The sequence below is a fragment of the Cherax quadricarinatus genome, chromosome 51, assembly GCF_038502225.1.
Source record: "Cherax quadricarinatus isolate ZL_2023a chromosome 51, ASM3850222v1, whole genome shotgun sequence".
Taxonomy (NCBI): domain Eukaryota; kingdom Metazoa; phylum Arthropoda; class Malacostraca; order Decapoda; family Parastacidae; genus Cherax; species Cherax quadricarinatus.
In genome coordinates, this window is record NC_091342.1 from 8,500,768 (window position 1) to 8,517,035 (window position 16,268).

The following is a 16,268-nucleotide window of genomic DNA, read 5'->3' on the forward strand; positions in this document are numbered from 1 at the left end:
TTATTCTCTATAATGAAAGCTTTTTTATGTAAGAGCAACTTGGTGAAGTTGTGGGGTAAGTAAGAGAACTTAGGAAGGAAGTGAGGTAAGTCCTGAACTCGTAAAAAATACGTGAGGGAACTTGAGGGTGAGGGAAGGTACGTAAATTTGTTGGAACAAGTGTTGCTCTTTACATGCACGTGCTAATGTGTGGAGACACGTGTTGACACTAGCAGTAGTAGTAGTAGTAATAATAATAATAATAATAATAATAATAATAATAATAATAATATCTCTATCTTCCACGACGTTTGCTTCTAGTTCCCTCTTCTCCTTTACATTAGTTATATTGGTAGCTCTCTCTCTCTCTCTCACCCCCTTCAAGATGACCAAAAAATGAAGTGTTTAACTGTTACTCCTCTTCCAGAATTACCCGTCTGTCTCCGAGTCATCTCAGACAGGATCTTGGGTAATCGGTCCCCAGAGTGTGGAGACTCGGGACTTGCAGCAATTCTAAACACTTCTTCAGTATATTTCTTACAGTGTGCGGACTAACCTGGCGTGGTTCCAGCCACTGTGTGTGTGTGTGTGTGTGTGTGTGTGTGTGTGTGTGTGTGTGTGTTGTACTGTACAACACACACACACACACACACACACACACACACGTCGTGGTAAACGTTATGTCTGCTGCAAGCTTGTGTATTGCACTGAATCGTTGTTTTAACGTAGTGATATTTGACTCGTAAAACATTTATTGCATGTTGCACACGGACTGCGCTGGGAACACACACACACACACACACACACACACACACACACACACACACACACACACACACACATATGTGAACGACATGACGGAAGGGTTAGACTCAGAAGTGTCCCTGTTTGCAGATGATGTGAAGTTAATGAGGAGAATTAAATCTGATGAGGACCAGGCAGGACTTCAAAGAGACCTGGACAGACTGGACACCTGGTCCAGCAAATGGCTTCTCGAATTTAATCCTGCCAAATGCAAAGTCATGAAGATAGGGGAAGGGCACAGAAGACCACAGACAGAGTATAGGCTAGGTGGCCAAAGACTGCAAACCTCACTCAAGGAGAAAGATCTTGGGGTGAGTATAACACCGAGCATGTCTCCGGAAGGACACATCAATCAGATAACTGCTGCAGCATATGGGCGCCTGGCAAACCTGAGAACAGCATTCCGATACCTTAGTAAGGAATCATTCAAGACACTGTACACCGTGTATGTCAGGCCCATACTGGAGTATGCAGCACCTGTTTGGAACCCGCACTTGATAAAGCACGTCAAGAAACTAGAGAAAGTACAAAGGTTTGCAACAAGGTTAGTTCCAGAGCTAAGGGGAATGTCCTATGAAGAAAGATTAAGGGAAATCGGCCTGACGACACTGGAGGACAGGAGGGTCAGGGGAGACATGATAACGACATATAAAATACTGCGTGGAATAGACAAGGTGGACAAGGACAGGATGTTCCAGGGAGGGGACACAGAAACAAGAGGCCACAATTGGAATTTGAAGACACAAATGAGTCAGAGAGATAGGAAGTATTTCTTCAGTCATAGAGTTGTAAGGCCGTGGAATAGCCTAGAAAATGACGTAGTGGAGGCAGGAACCATACACAGTTTTAAGACGAGGTTTGATAAAGCTCATGGAGCGGGGAGAGAGAGGGCCTAGTAGCAACCGGTGAAGAGGCGGGGCCAGGAGCTAGGACTCGACCCCTGCAACCACAAATAGGTGAGTACAAATAGGTGAGTGTACACACACACATACACACGCACGGAAGAAAAGTTGTGAAATATATATATATATATATATATATATAGATATATATATATATATATATATATATATATATATGCAATAAGATCACAGTAAACAGGTGATTTTAGAATATGCAAAACAACCACTGTGAAATAATAGAGAAGTTCCAAGCGCTTTCGTGACTACTCACATTATCAAGGAACAATGAAAGTAAAGCATTAAAGGAAGGTATATAAAGGGGTAGCCCACACCTCACTATCAGATCCCACAAAGAAACACCTGACGCGAGAGCTTTACGAATTTGTAGTCCAGAGTTCATAGATGAGGAAATATCCAAAATTTATGAAATAGGTAATGATTTAAAATACCCAAGAAATGTAATTGATAAATCTCTTAAAGTTGCTAGAAATACTTTTTACAATCCAAAAAGGGACAACCAGCCTTATTCAACTAAAAATATGTTGGTTCTCCCTTACCATGAAAGCTTGGTTGATATGCCTTCTCTTCTTAAGACTTTTAATATTAAAGTTGTATTTAAAAATATTGATACAGTAAAAAAACTTTTGATAAAGAATTCCCCCCAAAATGCTGATGGATGTGTCTATAAGATTCCTTGTAAAATTTGCGATAAAGTTTATTACGGTCAAACTGGTAAATATCTCGAACTAAGATTAAAACAACATAAATATAGCATTAGAACTGGACAAGATTCCAATGCTCTATTTATTCATGTAAGAGATTTTAACCATCCAGTTGATTTTCAAAAAGTTGGGAGTTGTATCAAGCAAGTCCATGGTCGACAGGAATATAATTGAATCTTGTTTCATAAACAGCAGTTTTGACAATAATATGAATATTTCCTTTGGTTTATATAATTAATAGAATTTGGGAAGAATTTAATAATACATTGGACAAATAATAATTTTTTAAATTTCTTATTTCTTGGGTAGAATAGTTTGGTGGTGGGTTGTATGAAGGACCTGTCTAGTTCGGCCGGCGGGCCTGCTGTCTCGCGTCAGGTGCTTCGTTGTTGTGGGATCTGATAGTGAGGTGTGGCCTACCCCTTTATATACCTTCCTTTCGATGCTTTACTTTCATTGTTCCTTGATAATGTGAGTAGTCACGAAAGCACTTGGAACTTCTATATTCTTTCACAGTGGATGTTTTGCATATATATATATATATATATATATATATATATATATATATATATATATATATATATATATATATATATATATATATATATATATTGTTTATAAGACAGGAGTAGCAGCACTGACATATAAACATAACAGAGGCACCAGTGCCACAAACACTTTCAACGACCACCTCCAAAACATTTAAATGTTATGATATATAAAGTCCACAATTTCAGAACATTAAAGATGGCTGCCTCCAGCCACACTGTAACCAGCCTGTAAGTCAGACCAGTAGTGACAGCCACACTGTAACCATCCTGTAAGACAGACCAGTAGTGACAGCCACACTGTAACCATCCTGTAAGTCAGACCAGTAGTGACAGCCACACTGTAACCAGCCTGTAAGACAGACCAGTAGTGACAGCCACACTGTAACCAACCTGTAAGTCAGACCAGTAGTGACAGCCACACTGTAACCAGCCTGTAAGTCAGACCAGTAGTGACAGCCACACTGTAACCATCCTGTAAGACAGACCAGTAGTGACAGCCACACTGTAACCAGCCTGTAAGTCAGACCAGTAGTGACAGCCACACTGTAACCATCCTGTAAGTCAGACCAGTAGTGACAGCCACACTGTAACCATCCTGTAAATCAGACCAGTAGTGACAGCCACACTGTAACCAGCTTGTAAGTCAGACCAGTAGTGACAGCCACACTGTAACCATCCTGTAAGTCAGACCAGTAGTGACAGCCACACTAACCATCCTGTAAGTCAGACCAGTAGTAACAGCCACACTGTAACCAGCCTGTAAGTCAGACCAGTAGTAACAGCCACACTGTAACCAGCCTGTAAGTCAGACCAGTAGTGACAGCCACACTGTAACCAGCCTGTAAGTCAGACCAGTAGTGACAGCCACACTGTAACCAGCCTGTAAGTCAGACCAGTAGTGACAGCCACACTGTAACCAGCCTGTAAGTCAGACCAGTAGTGACAGCCACACTGTAACCAGCCTGTAAGTCAGACCAGTAGTAACAGCCACACTGTAACCAGCCTGTAAGTCAGACCAGTAGTGACAGCCACACTGTAACCATCCTGTAAGTCAGACCAGTAGTGACAAACTTAGTCGCATTTGTAATACTGCCTAGAGTGACTTACGCACTTACTAGCAACTCTGAAAGCACTTGTGAGTGCTTGTAAGTGCTTGAGGGTTCGTGTGAAGCAGCAAGGAGAGAGGGTACAGTTTAATGTGTCTTACACCACCAGGAGGAGATGGGAACATGTTGAGGAGTTGATCATGTAGCTAAGACTTGAGCAACATCTGAAGAAACAGCTAAGACTTGAGGAACATCTGAAGAAACAGCTAAGACTTGAGCAACATCTGAAGAAACAGCTAAGACTTGAGCAACATCTGAAGAAACAGCTAAGACTTGAGGAACATCTGAAGAAACAGCTAAGACTTGAGCAACATCTGAAGAAACAGCTAAGACTTGAGGAATATCTGAAGAAACAGCTAAGACTTGAGCAACATCTGAAGAAACAGCTAAGACTTGAGGAATATCTGAAGAAACAGCTAAGACTTGAGCAACATCTGAAGAAACAGCTATGACTTGAGCAACATCTGAAGAAACAGCTAAGACTTGAGCAACATCTGAAGAAACAGCTAAGACTTGAGGAACATCTGAAGAAACAGCTAAGACTTGAGCAACATCTGAAGAAACAGCTAAGACTTGAGGAATATCTGAAGAAACAGCTAAGACTTGAGCAACATCTGAAGAAACAGCTAAGACTTGAGGAATATCTGAAGAAACAGCTAAGACTTGAGCAACATCTGAAGAAACAGCTATGACTTGAGCAACATCTGAAGAAACAGCTAAGACTTGAGCAACATCTGAAGAAACAGCTAAGACTTGAGGAACATCTGAAGAAACAGCTAAGACTTGAGGAACATCTGAAGAAACAGCTAAGACTTGAGCAACATCTGAAGAAACAGCTAAAACTTGAGCAACATCTGAAGAAACAGCTAAAACTTGAGCAACATCTGAAGAAACAGCTAAGACTTGAGGAACATCTGAAGAAACAGCTAAAACTTGAGCAACATCTGAAGAAACAGCTAAGACTTGAGGAATATCTGAAGAAACAGCTAAGACTTGAGCAACATCTGAAGAAACAGCTAAGACTTGAGGAATATCTGAAGAAACAGCTAAGACTTGAGCAACATCTGAAGAAACAGCTATGACTTGAGCAACATCTGAAGAAACAGCTAAGACTTGAGCAACATCTGAAGAAACAGCTAAGACTTGAGGAACATCTGAAGAAACAGCTAAGACTTGAGGAACATCTGAAGAAACAGCTAAGACTTGAGCAACATCTGAAGAAACAGCTAAAACTTGAGCAACATCTGAAGAAACAGCTAAAACTTGAGCAACATCTGAAGAAACAGCTAAGACTTGAGGAACATCTGAAGAAACAGCTAAAACTTGAGCAACATCTGAAGAAACAGGTAAGACTTGAGCAACATCTGAAGAAACAGCTAAGACTTGAGCAACATCTGAAGAAACAGCTAAGACTTGAGGAACATCTGAAGAAGCAGCTAAGACTTGAGGAACATCTGAAGAAGCAGCTAAGACTTGAGGAACATCTGAAGAAGCAGCTAAGACTTGAGGAACATCTGAAGAAGCAGCTAAGACTTGAGGAACATCTGAAGAAACAGCTAAGACTTGAGCAACATCTGAAGAAACAGCTAAGACTTGAGGAATAACTGGCTGTTAATATTTGATGTAAAGTTTTTGACAGTCATCATACTCTCTCCTGACACCGAGTCATCATATTCACTCCTGAAACCGAGTCATTATACTCTTTCCTGACACCGGGTCATTATACTCCTGACACCGGGTCATTATATTCTCTCTTGTAATAAAGTTGGTAGAATTACCGACAATATGTAAAGTAAAAGGACACAAGTGCAACTAATGTGACATTTATTGTGGCAACGTTTCGCTCTCCAGGAGCTAACACCAGAGTCGCCATCGCTTCTACCACTTCAATAAAGGATCTAACCAGGACAAAACCCAAGCACCACGAACCAGTCAATGCAGGAGTTTACACTATACCCTGTGGAGGCTGTGACAAGATCTACGTAGGTGAAACAGCAAGAAACCTCGACACCCGCCTCAATGAACACATATACGCATGTAGGAACGACAACTTAAACAACGCCTGTGTACAACACCGAAATTCCACCAATCATCTTATGAAATTCAGAGACGCCCAATTAGTGATAAAAGAAACTAATTTCCGCACACGCAAGTGCCTTGAATCAGCACTGATCGCTGTTTCGAATACAATTAAACAAAACAACGGCAGCTTCACCATCTCCGAAGTCTTAGCAAGAATCCTCCTGAAAACAGTAAACCCTGCCATCACATAGTCTCTCCTGTTATACTACACAAAGCACAGAGAGTGAACACTGAAACAAGCTGCCTCATTCCAGTTTATATTTGTCCAACCTATTTTTATGTTACCCAAGTAATAGCTTTTATATCCTTTTACTCATGTACGAGTTAATTGCTCTACCATATTGTATTACTTTTGTCACTACCACCACTACTACTACTACTACCACTAGTGAACATCGAAATGGTACCTCACTAGTATTCACCTCACTCTGAGCCTTTATATACCCTCTGTGTCCATGTATTGTTTGTAATGGCTTGATAAAGCTCCTGGAGAGCGAAACGTTGCCACAATAAATGTCACATTAGTTGCACTTGTGTCCTTTTACTTTACATATTCTCTCTTGACACTACAATCATTATTCTCCTGAAAATCATTGTAAACATCTCATTATTTTGCTTGCGACTGAACCCACCTCTCTGTGTATATACACAGAAGCACCTCTCTGTGTATATACACAGAAAGAGATGCACCTCTCAGTGTATATAGACAGATGTGGTGAGGGAACGGCACGTTCAAGGCTTCGGTCGAAACAGCGTTTGTGTTGGTATGAAGCACGCCACGTCGCCTGTGTGTGTGTGTGTGTGTGTGTGTGTGTGTGTGTGTGTGTGTGTGTGTGTGTGTGTGTGTGTGTGTGTGTGTGTGTGTGTGGAGTACACACGGGATATGTACACCTCGAGGTGTGTATATCCTCCTCGGAGTACACACAATGACTTTCAGCTTTAACTCCTTATTTGTGGTATTAAATCATACTTGACTGGTGGTGAACTGGTGACAACGCTGCCTTAACGACCCTTACGAGCAGCAAATAGGCTTTTTGAACCTGGAACCTGTCATCAGAGAGTCTTCAAACCTCAAGTCCTTCCTGGTCACAGTGACCACAGGCTACGTGGAGTAGGGTCATCATACAACTAACAGCTACAGCAAGTAAGTATCGTTTCTCTTCACAAACACATCCTTGTCTCCTGGTACTACCTCTCCTGTGTTTTATCAGGGGGTAGGTTAATGGGGTAGTATATCAGGATAGTTTATTGGGGGTTTAAAGCTTATCTACTACACGAGGGTAAAACTGCCGCGTCACCTATTTACCAACAGACAAGAATACCGTTGCACCTGAAAAAACATTAAATACGCAGTGTATATATACCGAGAAATATACATCTCTCGATGTTTATGTCCGTAAGGCAGTGCTGTTGCTATATATATATATATATATATATATATATATATATATATATATATATATATATATATATATATATATATATATATATATATATATAATATATATATTTATATATATATATATGTATATATATATATATATATACATATATATTAAAGTTGTATTCAAAAATCTTGATACAGTAAAAAAACTTTTGATAAAGAATTCCCCCCAAAATGCTGATGGATGTGTCTATAAGATTCCTTGTAAAATTTGCGATAAAGTTTATTACGGTCAAACTGGTAAATATCTCGAACTAAGATTAAAACAACATAAATATAGCATTAGAACTGGACAAGATTCCAATGCTCTATTTATTCATGTAAGAGATTTTAACCATCCAATTGATTTTCAAAAAGTTGAGAAAGTAGTATCAAGCAAGTCCATGGTCGACAGGAATATAATTGAATCTTGTTTCATAAAAAGCAGTTTTGACAATAATATGAATATTTCCTTTGGTTTATATAAATTAGATCCATTTATAATTAATAGAATTTGGGAAGAATTTAATAATACACTGGACAAATAATAATTTTTAAATTTTCTTGGGTAGAATAGTTTGTTGGTGGGTTGTGCGAAGGACCTGTCCAGTTGGGCCAGCGCGCGTCAGGTGTTTAACTGTTGTGGGATCTGATAGTGAGGTGTTGGCCAGACCTCTTATATACCTTCCTTGGATGCTTTACTTTCATAGTTCCTTGATAATGTGAGTAGTCACGAAAGCGCTTGGAATTTTTCTATTCTTTCACAGTGGTTGTTTTGCATATTCTGAAATCACCTGTTTACTGTGATCTTATTGCATATATATATAATATATATATATATATATATATATATATATATATATATATATATATATATATATATATATATATATATATATCGAGTGTATATACACTAAATTTTCACGCCGTATATACAATGTTTATATACGACTTTGTGGTACATACAGAAATAGTTTAAAAAAAACTCTGTGGTATATACACAATGTATGAGTACATACTCGTTTAAAATGTGTATCCAATATATTATAATGTATATATATTAACCACTGTAAATAATTTATATAAATGTACAATTTACATGAAAGTAGATGTGAACTGCGTCCTTAACGACCGTCGAGCAGTAGATAAGCTTGAAACCTATCTACCCCATGCGGTAAACTGTTGTAAATGATCCGTCGATGGTAAATGAATTTGTAAATACAAGCTTACATCAAGAGGGAAGACCTTGATGCTGGTGAGGAAGGGCAGGGTTTTTGATCCGAGGAACTGGAGTTATCCGCCCCACCCCCCTTCCTTGGATCAAATCTAATCACCCCCTCCCCCCATTTCGCAGATGCTGTAATGATCGTTAAGAGTTAATTACGATTATCAGTTAGGGTCATCAATAATTGTTATCAATTCAATAAGATTGATTTGTTTGGTTTTTGAAGTGGTCACGTGATGCTGTTGAGGGTTTATTGTTTGTTTGTGGGGGGATGTGTGTGGGGGGGATAGTATTGTTTGTGGGGATTGTGTGGGGGGGGAGGGTTGCTTTGTATGTAGTGAGGGACTGGTTTGTATGTGTGGTTAATATTGTGTAAACGAGGTGAGGGTGTTGTTTGTCTGGGGGAGGGTGGGGGAGTGTTGAGAGGTGGAGGGAGGGGGAGTGTTGAGAGGTGGAGGGAGGGGGAGTGTTGAGAGGTGGAGGGAGGGGGAGTGTTGAGGACAGGTGGGAGGGTGGAAATAAATGGTATAAAATACCGACACAATGGAAATATAAACACAAATGCAGTATAATGTGATCCTTTATTGACAACGTTTCACCCACACAGTGGGCTTTTTCAAGTCATACACGGATCTACCTCCACAACCACGACCATCAAGGACATCACCAGTAGTAGACAGGACAAACCTCCATCCTCTGCAGGGGTATACATAATCCCTTGTAATGACTGCAACAAATTATATGTGGGCGAAACATCAAGAGACCTCCAAACACGTATTTCAGAACACCAATATGCAAGCAGGACTGACGATACAAGGAATGCCTGTGTACAACATCGCAATTCACACAACCATTTAATTAACTACAGAAACTCAAGACTTATAGCCACAGAAGACAACACTCAGTACAGAAGAATCCTGGAATCATCGTTTATCTCTATAACCAACAATTTCAACCAGAACAATGGCTTCTATAACATAGCTGAACCACTCGCCAAGAAACTTCTTCATCGCTATCCCACATAAGAACATAGAACACTGCAGAAGGTCTACTCACAACTTGTCCAATATCCCCGCCTAGCTACCCAAGACTCTATAACTCCACCCGGTAGATCATCAGATGCAGCATTCTCCACCTGACCTCAACATTCTGAACTATAAATACTCCCGTACCTTCCAACCCCAGGTAGATCCGTGTATGACTTGAAAAAGCCCACTGTGTGGGTGAAACGTTGTCAATAAAGGATCACATTATACTGCATTTGTGTTTATATTTCCAGGTGGGAGGGTGTTGAGGACAGGAGGGAGGGTGTTGAGGACAGGTGGTAGGGTGTTGAGGACAGGAGGGAGGGTGTTGAGGACAGGAGGGAGGGTGTTGAGGACAGAAGGGAGGGTGTTGAGGACAGGTGGGTGTTGAGGACAGGAGGGAGGGTGTTGAGGACAGGTGGGAGGGTGTTGAGGACAGGTGGGTGTTGAGGACAGGTGGGAGGGTGTTGAGGACAGGTGGGTGTTGAGGACAGGAGGGAGGGTGTTGAGGACAGGTGGGAGGGTGTTGAGGACAGGTGGGAGGGTGTTGAGGACAGGTGGGAGGGTGTTGAGGACAGGTGGGAGGGTGTTGAGGACAGGTGGGAGGGTGTTGAGGACAGGTGGGAGGGTGTTGAGGACAGGAGGGAGGGTGTTGAGGACAGGTGGGAGGGTGTTGAGGACAGGTGGGAGGGTGTTGAGGACAGGAGGGAGGGTGTTGAGGACAGGTGGGAGGGTGTTGAGGACAGGTGGGAGGGTGTTGAGGACAGGAGGGAGGGTGTTGAGGACAGGTGGGAGGGTGTTGAGGACAGGAGGGAGGGTGTTGAGGACAGGTGGGAGGGTGTTGAGGACAGGAGGGTGTTGAGGACAGGTGGGAGGGTGTTGAGGACAGGTGGGAGGGTGTTGAGGACAGGAGGGAGGGTGTTGAGGACAGGAGGGTGTTGAGGACAGGTGGGAGGGTGTTGAGGACAGGAGGGAGGGTGTTGAGGACAGGTGGGAGGGTGTTGAGGACAGGTGGGAGGGTGTTGAGGACAGGAGGGAGGGTGTTGAGGACAGGTGGGAGGGTGTTGAGGACAGGTGGGAGGGTGTTGAGGACAGGTGGGAGGGTGTTGAGGACAGGTGGGAGGGTGTTGAGGACAGGTGGGAGGGTGTTGAGGACAGGAGGGAGGGTGTTGAGGACAGGTGGGAGGGTGTTGAGGACAGGTGGGAGGGTGTTGAGGACAGGTGGGAGGGTGTTGAGGACAGGAGGGAGGGGTGGGAGGGTTTGAGGACAGGAGGGAGGGTGTTGAGGACAGGTGGGAGGGTGTTGAGGACAGGTGGGAGGGTGTTGAGGACAGGTGGGAGGGTGTTGAGGACAGGAGGGAGGGTGTTGAGGACAGGAGGGAGGGTGTTGAGGACAGGTGGGAGGGTGTTGAGGACAGGAGGGAGGGTGTTGAGGACAGGTGGGAGGGTGTTGAGGACAGGAGGGAGGGTGTTGAGGACAGGTGGGAGGGTGTTGAGGACAGGTGGGAGGGTGTTGAGGACAGGAGGGAGGGTGTTGAGGACAGGTGGGAGGGTGTTGAGGACAGGAGGGAGGGTGTTGAGGACAGGTGGGAGGGTGTTGAGGACAGGTGGGAGGGTGTTGAGGACAGGAGGGAGGGTGTTGAGGACAGGAGGGAGGGTGTTGAGGACAGGTGGGAGGGTGTTGAGGACAGGAGGGAGGGTGTTGAGGACAGGAGGGAGGGTGTTGAGGACAGGTGGGAGGGTGTTGAGGACAGGAGGGAGGGTGTTGAGGACAGGAGGGAGGGTGTTGAGGACAGGTGGGAGGGTGTTGAGGACAGGAGGGAGGGTGTTGAGGACAGGAGGGAGGGTGTTGAGGACAGGAGGGAGGGTGTTGAGGACAGGAGGGAGGGTGTTGAGGACAGGTGGGAGGGTGTTGAGGACAGGAGGGAGGGTGTTGAGGACAGGTGGGAGGGTGTTGAGGACAGGAGGGAGGGTGTTGAGGACAGGAGGGAGGGTGTTGAGGACAGGTGGGAGGGTGTTGAGGACAGGTGGGAGGGTGTTGATGACAGGAGGGAGGGTGTTGAGGACAGGTGGGAGGGTGTTGAGGACAGGTGGGAGGGTGTTGAGGACAGGTGGGAGGGTGTTGAGGACAGGAGGGAGGGTGTTGAGGACAGGTGGGAGGGTGTTGAGGACAGGTGGGAGGGTGTTGAGGACAGGTGGGAGGGTGTTGAGGACAGGTGGGAGGGTGTTGAGGACAGGTGGGAGGGTGTTGAGGACAGGTGGGAGGGTGTTGAGGACAGGTGGGAGGGTGTTGAGGACAGGTGGGAGGGTGTTGAGGACAGGTGGGAGGGTGTTGAGGACAGGTGGGAGGGTGTTGAGGACAGGAGGGAGGGTGTTGAGGACAGGAGGGAGGGTGTTGAGGACAGGTGGGAGGGTGTTGAGGACAGGTGGGAGGGTGTTGAGGACAGGTGGGAGGGTGTTGAGGACAGGTGGGAGGGTGTTGAGGACAGGTGGGAGGGTGTTGATGGGAGTTTGGGGAAAATGCTTCAAGATCTGGTTATTCTTTGAATATATGACAACTTAAATTTCTTAAAATGGCGGTGGAGAAAGTTTGTATCTTACCTTCCTTAATGGTTCACCTCCCTTCCTCCTCTCATTCTTCATTCTCCTCCTCCCCCCCCCCTCTCTCTCTCTCTCTCTCTCCCCCTCTCTCCCGTTTCCTATATCTCCTCTCTTCATCCGCCTCTTCTCTCCCTCTTATTCTCTCACTTTCCGTCCCCGCGCCCCCCTCCCCTGGTGATAACTTTCCCTGATTGCATCAATACAGATCTTGCCGTAAAAAAAAAAAATATACCGCTCTAAAATGCGACTAAAAGCATTGGATTTGCTCTGGAATAGTTGAGAGGAGAGATGCGCCGTCATATATAACTTTACAGAAGAATACGACTGCATTTATTACGACCACCAGCATCCACACAGCTTTGTCAATAACATTCAGAGATTGCATGCAAGCGTCAACATTCTACCCCTGGGACGGCACCGTTCCTAACATTCAGAGATTATCTGTTTCTAAACATCCTGGACTACCTAGGGACCTTTCCAGACTTGCTTTGTAAAGCATATATGTAAGCGCTACATATGTAATGTGTCGCAGATGAGGAACGGGACGAGCGAAACATCGTGCTTTCAGTGGGGACAATGTTTTTTTTTCCGTAGCTTGTAAAAATTGTCCTTCGATCGATATGTTGCCTCGTTAATCATTTATTCTCGTGTACGGGTCTTGATCAACTGAACTGATAGTTCAGTTGATCAGGTGGGGCAGCTGTGTGAATTGCAGTTGGGTATCTCTGTTGTTGAAACGTTTCGCCTACACAGTAGACTTGTTAAATAGAGACAGCGGATGCAGTAGTAAAATGATGATGTTATCAGTCCATCAGCCTTGGAGAAATAGTATTTGAGGTGGTCAGTCCCTCCAGAATGTAACGCAGGAGTTCAAATGGTCTAGTGGCTAACGCGACGGTCTGGAGTTTCGAGACTGTGACCGCGGGTTCAATCCCGGCCGGGGTATGGTTTGTTTGCAATCGTGTCATTACGATTTCGTGAGTCATGTTGACGGCAGTGAGGGGACTTGAGCTAGAGTTCGTCACGGCCACGCTAGCTGGAGATTCGTCTGTAAAAACTTGCATTTGTGGTCACAGTGGTGCCTGTGCTAACCTTTCTATGGTGTAGAAATATACCTAGTTGGACGAATCTTATTGTGGCTAGCTGGTCTAGTGGCTAACGTGACGGTCTGGAGTTTTGAGACTCTGTGACCGCGGGTTCAATCCCGGCCGGGGTATGGTTTGTTCAAATGCTTGTACGTAATTGATCATCTGTTTTAGATATACGAGAGAAGGTTGATCTGAGTGAGACTTGCACAACACTAGTTAATAGGGTTATCAAAGCTTTGGGAAGCATTGAAAATGGGTTGGGCAAATATTTTTGTTAGTGGATTTTGGGTTTGAGAAGAACCTGTCTAGTATGCGCCAGTAGGCCTCCTGCAGTGTTCCTCTATTCTTATGTTCTCTGGGAGCAAATCGTACGGTCCTTAGTCTTCATTTGGCCTCGATTTTATCTAATCTACATTATGGAGAGAGAGTATATTTCTGGGTCTCTGTTGCCTCTTGCCTCTTTTTAATATCCACCATTAGAGTTTACGTTCGTAGCTTTGCGCCATTCTTTCCCAGATGAAAAACCTGTGTATGTAGCATGATATTCTGCCCTTGCCTGACCACCTTGACCTCCGATGTCTCCCTTAATTTGTTCCCCTTCATGATCTACGCGACCCTTTGACTTGCAGGACTCTTGACGTTGGTAGAGCTACTACCTAAATCCGGAGTCTCTCGTTATTGCACCTCCTGTTGCTGCTCCTATACCTCTACACACTCCCTTTTTTCCCCCTCACGGTTCACCTTATATTGTACTTCGCTCTTCCATCTCGGGCTATTCCAGGGGTCAGTTTGTCCCTCCAGCTTCGTCGAAGTCCCGAAGTCTCTCAACAACCAAGTGTTCCTTCCTACTAGAGTATTTATCAGTCGCACTCCCATGCTACTGCTGCGCAACTAGAAGATTCAGATCTGCAGAAAGTGTTTGGCAAGAGGCCATCTTTCCGGATTGCGGATCCGGGCTGTTTACTGGATATGACCCGCGTTGTCAAGACTAATCAGTATGCCCTTTTGCGGCTAGATTTTTATTTTAAATTTTGCCGCCGAAAACTATTGCACACCTCATATCCATCCTGTGGATGGCAGCGCTAAAGTGCATGTATATACAAAAAAAAAAAAAAAAAAAAAGAACTACTCCCCAAAAAGGATTTACAGGAGTACTTCTGTATTTATATCTACGGTTCACTTATCAGTTACAATCAAATTTAGAAAAGTTGGTTAATATATCCGCAATGCGTCCATTTCAGTCCCCTTTTCATAGTCTCGGATTCTCTCTCCCTTACAAGCAATCCAGTGCTTTCATTTTTCCCACTCAATAGTTTTGAGCATTCAACAGTTGCTAAGGTACATCTTTTGTCGAGACAAAGACGTGGCCTTCCGGGTCCCTGAACATATTGCCGCTCGGAACAACGAATATTTGGTAAAAGGATACAAGAGCAACTAATGCGACACTTATTGTGGCAACATTTCGCTGTCCAGGAGCTTTATCAAGCAGTTACAAACAATATATGGACACAGAGGGTATATGTAGGTATTAGCGAGCTTCCTTGCATCTCAATCTATACCTATATACATCCTCTGTCCCTGTATTGTCTGTAAAGGCTTGACAAAGCTCCTGGAGAGCGAAACGTTACCACAATAAAATGTCACATTAGTTACACTAGTGTCCTTTTACCTAACATATTGTCGGTAATTCTACCAGCATTAATACAATGAATATCCAGTCATCTCTGCTCCTGCGGTTCAGGACATTTCGTTTTGCAGTAAGGATTTGCCCTCGTCTAACTGTTTTCCTCGTTTTGTCTCGATGCATACTGATTCGTTGGCATTGTCGTTGGAGACTAGTATGTCGTTTTCGGTGACGCCAAAGTTTTGATTCTGGTTGGCTTCTTTCCATCGCTGTCAGGCATCGAAAAACTGTTCTCGGACGCCTGCGTATCGATCCCACACACGCTTAACAGTCTCAGCGAGGGACTTCGACAGCCTCATCTACAGTACTGAATATTGTATATAATTTCTGTTTCCCCAACTTGGATTCTTCCTTGGCACATGCTCTCTTCCCTGCACATGCCTCCCCCACCTAGTGCTGTCTCGCCAATACACTAGCCAAGACATCAATAGAAAAAGTGTAGATAAAAACTATCAAACAAATCACTGTAAGGGTGAAGTTCGAATCCCTGGCACTTCTGTGAGTTTTAGGGCACTTCTGCCGCGGGTTCGAGTCTCACTCTTTCTGCGATCCGTGAAACAACATAAAATCAGTCTCTCTCTCTCTCTCTCTTTCTCTCACACACACACACACACACACACACACACACACACACACACACACACACACACACACACACACACACACACACACACACACACACACGGTTTTTCAAGGTTAAGTTAAGAATTCCTAACTTTATTTACAAGCTAAGAGCTGTTACCTTCATCAACTCGTTTAAAAGCCTTTTTATTGTTACGAGACATACAAATATGGTACAGGATGAAGTTGAAACCATCCTTGGGCCAGCAATTTCATTGATCGACTGACTTTTATTTCGTTGAATTTATGCGCTGTGTGTCTGTTCTGCAGATGTACCTGAGAACCCGGCGATTATCTCGGGCGTGTGTGGCGTAATGCTACAAATAAACGCGATTTGGAATAAATAAAACGCGTTACTACAACTTGGAAAACTTGATACACGACAACGTTCAGCTTCGTTAAAAAGCTTTGATAGTAAGATCTGAGCAACATTCGGGTACCTTTAATCCAAAACG

General features: G+C 43.8%; 1 protein-coding gene across 4 annotated transcripts in view; it reads left to right on the forward strand.

The window, feature by feature from the left end:
• LOC138854181 (nephrin-like) overlaps positions 1-16,268 on the forward strand; it is a 110,197-nt gene that overhangs the window by 21,470 nt on the left and 72,459 nt on the right. The window lies entirely within an intron of this gene.